This window comes from Xenia sp. Carnegie-2017, unplaced genomic scaffold (assembly GCF_021976095.1).
Source record: "Xenia sp. Carnegie-2017 unplaced genomic scaffold, XeniaSp_v1 HiC_scaffold_16, whole genome shotgun sequence".
NCBI lineage: Eukaryota > Metazoa > Cnidaria > Anthozoa > Malacalcyonacea > Xeniidae > Xenia > Xenia sp. Carnegie-2017.
The window spans coordinates 10,080,692-10,085,701 of record NW_025813469.1 but is presented as its reverse complement, the minus strand read 5'-3'; positions in this window follow the sequence as shown (position 1 = coordinate 10,085,701).

Sequence of the window (5,010 nt, the reverse complement as noted above, 5' to 3'; positions counted from 1 at the left end):
TTGTCTGAAACATCTTGATTCAATGGTTTTCATGAGAGAATTGTCATTGTTTTTTGACAAATTCTCATTATAACAATTAAAAGAGACATCATTATATAAATTTAAGGAAATACCAGACACGATGAAGCCAAATATTTCAAAGATAATCAATATTATTCTTCCAAACCAGTTAAAACTTTTCCATGGTATATATTCAAGACACTTCTCGAACATTTTTGTATCCCTTAAATCAATGAATTGAACACGAATTAAAACAAGTCTAAAAACCATTATATATTCAGCACTTAGCGAATCAACAAAAGCGTTTTGAAAATTAAGACTAGAGGTGAAAAAGTTCTCGGGCAGGATACAAGATTGGCGTGAATTCAGGGACTCTTTTAAAAGTTCAATTCACAACAACGACGGATTGTCTGAGGTCGACAAATTCACCTATCTGAGGGGACTGGTGGAGGAGCCGGCCAAGTCAGCAATTTCGGAATTTGCTCTAAATTCGATCAACTATGCAGAAGCCCTTAAGGTGTTAGAACGGAGATACGGAAACAAAGTGATGGTGCAAAGGACACATGTAAATGATATGATGAACTAAAGCCCGTGTACAACGAGAATAATACGACGAGGCTTCGCGAGTTCTTTGACGCCGTGGAAACGAATTATCGAGGACTCGAGGCACTCGGTATAAAGGAGAAGACGTATTGCAAGATAGTCATGCCAAATTATCTAACAAAAATACCGGACTCATTAAAACTGACCATTACCAGGGGAAGAGACTACTTAGAGTCGGGCATGAAAGATTTTTTCGACGCGTTGCAAGTCGAAGTGGAGCTGTAGGAATGCCACAATTCTTATTAGGGGAGAAGGACGAAGATTAACGAAGAAGATGACGGGAGCCAGAACAGCTAGTGGTTTGTTTGCCAGCCGCAACAACCGATTGTTTTGTGCTTTCTGCTCTGGGGAGCACAAACACGAAGAGTGCAAGAAAATAACAGGACCGACAGAACGTATGCAACTTATTCGTAAGTTTAAAAGATGTTTTGTTTGTCTAAATAAAGTTCATTTAGCAAAAGATTGTCGTGCACGTACTAAGTGTATGTATGTGGGGAGGGTCATCATGTGTCTTTATGTGACAAAGAAAAAAGGGACGAAGAAAAGGCTGAAAACCAGAGTGGTAGCGCAGAGTAAACAGAGCAGGTAAATGTGAGTAACGTGCATGTGAGTACAAAGACTAGGGTAGCCTTGCAGACTGCGCAAGGAATTCTTGTAGGTCAGAATAGGAAGAGAGTGCGATTGCTATTTGACTCGGGAAATCAGAAGTCTGTCGTGACAAACAGAGCAAAACAAGATGCGAAGCTTAATGTAGGAAGGTGAGAATGGTTAGAGATCAACACCTTTTGGTGGTGGAACAAATGAAGGTAAGATGACGGAGGTCAATTTCAGGGTCGCATCAGTTAGGGATAATTACAAAATTCGTTTAGAGGCATTAGTAGTTCCACGTATATGTACGGTAAAAAATGAGCATATTTAGGTGGATGAGGAGCAGTATTCTCATTTGAAAAATTTGTTTTTGCCAAATGTAAGTTGGAAGCAGGAGATGTTGGAAGTGGATGTTTTGATAGGAGCAGATAACCTTTGGGCTTTTCAGAAAGGAGAAATAATTAGGGGAAAAAGAATGAACCAGTTGCGATTGATACTTGTTTATGATGGGTTGTAAGCGATCCACTAAAAGGGAGCTTGAAAGTCAAAAACGCACATGTTAATTTAGTTTCGCAGACTGCAACGCAGAATACAAACAGCATAAACAGGCAGGTGAACAAGTTGTGGGATATAGAAACACTTGGGGTCAGAGAAACTGACGATGTGCACGAAGCCTTGTTAGATAAAATTGAGTTTAATGTGCATTAGTACTCTGTTAAATTGCGGTGGAAGCAGGGTTATGGGCATTTACCAAGTAACTATGCCAATTGTTTAGCACGCATGAAAGGGCAAATTAAGCGTTTGTCAAATGAGCCTGATTGGTTAAAGGAATATGATAAAATTATCAGGGATCAACTAAAAATGGGTGTCATTGAAAGGGTTGACGAGTCAGAACCGGGGATGAATGTTCATTATCTTCCCCATCAAGCGGTGATACGTAAAGAAGCCAAAACAACTAAGCTAAGAATAGTGTATGATGCTTCATCAAAGAAGGGTAAGAAAGGGACTTCTTTGAATGACTGTCTTCATGTAGCACCATCATTAACATCGTTGTTGTTTCATAAATTAATCAGATTTAAGGAAAAAAACGTGTCCTTGGTAAGAGACATAGAGAAAGCATTTTTGAACGCAGAAGTAGACAAAGCAATAAAAGGGATTATTTAAGATTTCTGTGGGTTGGAGATGCGACTAATGCTAATTTAGAGGTTGTTGTTTACAGGTTTTGCAGAGTAGTGTTTGGATTAAATGCTTCGCCATTTTTACTCAATGCCACGCTTAGGCATCACATAGCGCAATTTGCAGAATCACATCTAGTGCTTGCTCAAAAATTGAATGAAGGATTTTAAGTTGATGACTTAGTTTCGGGGTGCAAAAGCGCAAACGAAATGATCGATTTATATGAAAAGGCAAAATTTAGAATGTTTCAAGGCGGGTTTAAGTGAAGGAAATGGATTACAAATTACGCAAACGTGCGAGCGCATTTAGAACAGTGTGAATGCCTGAACAATGTCGTGCAGACGACAGATCGAGACAATGAAACATTCACACAATGGAGTTTGGGAATCCAAAATAACGATGATTACGCAAAGTTTTTGGTATAAGCTGGGGTTGCGACAATGATCTGTTCATGTTCGACCTGCAAAAGTTTGCAGGAGACTTGGGTGACAAGAAGTTAACTAAACGAAACCTGCTGAGCGCACTAGCAAAGATATTTGACCGCTAGGATTAAGAGCTGCGTAATAGTTGTGATGAAAATCTTGTTTCAGCAGCTATGCGTAGAAAAGATTTATTGAGATGACAAGATAAGCAGATAGTACGCCGGTCTTTACACCAAATGGATTGAAGATCTAAACCGTGTTAAGACTATCAAGCTAAGTAGATGCATCTATAGTGGTGTGAAGGGCAAAATTCGATCATGTGAACTTCACGGGCTTGGTGATACAAGCGAGAAAGCGTATTGAGCGCTAGTATATTTTGTTTGTTGCACAAGTGTTGTAGTTTTTGTGAAATTGTTAACAGCAAAAACTAGAATTGCGCCGCTGAAGAAGCTTACTATACCGCGCTTAGAACTAATGTCCGCGCTGATGTTAGCAAAGTTAATGGAATCTGTGCGGAAAGCTTTGGTAGGCCAAGTAGGGAAAATAGAAGTAAGGTACTGGTTAGATAGTATTACAGCATTACATTGGATTCTGAATTGCAGATAGTGGAAACAGTTTGTTAGAAATAGAGTAAATGAAATCTTAGCAATAACACAGAAGGAGAAGTGGGGACATTGTCCAAGAATGGAAAATTCCGCTGATTTAGGAAGTAGGGGAGGGTTTGCGTCGAAGATACAAGAGCAATCATTTTGGTGGACAGGACCAAGGTGGCTGAGTAGCGTAGAAAGAGAGAGGCTTCAATCAGAGGTAGGCGTAACTGGGGAGAGTAAAGAAGAAGAAAAGCGAACGGCACTATTAGTAGTAGATACTAACGAAGAAATAGGTATTCAGAACGTAATCTCTTTAGAGAGGTACAGTAAGGTTGAAAATTTATTCCGGGTAACGGCATGGGTTACACGGTTTGTCAGGAGTTTGATCGCTATGATCAAAGGGAAACATGAAGATTTAAACTTCACGGAATTAGGGAGTCAGGAGATAAGTAAAGCAGAAAAACTTAGGTTGAAGGCTTCACAAGACAGGCTAAAGAAGGAGGATAAGTTCTAGCCGTTAGAGATACAACTCAAGGTAGTAGAAGATGAGGCGTTACTAAAATGTCAGGGTAGGCTAGCAGGATCATACTTGGAAGAGGAAACGAAGTTTCTAATCTTATTACCAAAGGAAGGTAGATTGACGGAATTAATAGTTGAGCATTGCCACAAAAAGGTACATCATAGCGGAGCTAAGGCAACTTTAGCAGAGATAAGGTCAAGGTTCTGGATTCCACAAGGGAGAGAGAAGGTAAAATCAATTCTCAACAAATGTGTCGTGTGTAAGAAATTAGAGGGTAAACCATATAATAGACCGAACGAAGCAAACCTTTCGGCATTCAGAGTGTAGCAAGCAGAACAATTTTTGAAGACAGGGGTAGATTTTGCTGGACCACTACATGTGAAGAATACTCAGGGGGACAGACAAAGTATACATCGCATTTATTTCCTGTTGCGTAACTAGGGACCTACATTTAGACCTAGTTAAATATTTGTCTACGGATGAATTCATAAGATGTCTTAGACGATTTTCAGCTAGAAGGGGGACCCCTTCATAAATGGTATCAGACAATGCGAAAACATTCAAAGCAACAGTCAAGACTTTAGAAAACTTCTATAATAATGTATGTGTGCAAGGGTATTTGGGAAACAATAGGATAGAGTGGAAATTCAATCTAGAAAGAGCTGCCAGGTGGGGTGGATTTTTTGAAAGAATGGTTAGGTCAGTAAAGAGGTGCTTGAAGAAAGTATTAGGAAATGCTAGGTTTACATTTGACGAACTACTGACAGTGATGGTTGAAGTTGAGGCAAAATTAAATCCTAGGCCATTGACTTATACGTACGACGAAGTGGGTAGTGAACCACTAACTCCGTCGCATTTTGGGAAGAAGGTTGTAGACCATGCCAGATGAAGGGTCTGGTGAAGAGGAGTCTAATGAGGGTTACTGTAAAATACGGTATCTGTAGTTGAGTATGAACAAAATGCATTTCTTGAATAGGTGGCGTAAAGAGTATTTGGTTGGTTTAAGAAAGTTTCATAAGCAGGACAAGGACAATGCTATTAGGTTAGAAGAGAAGGGAGATGTCGTGACTGTTTATGAGGATAATGTCAAAAGAGGAAATTGGAAGACAGG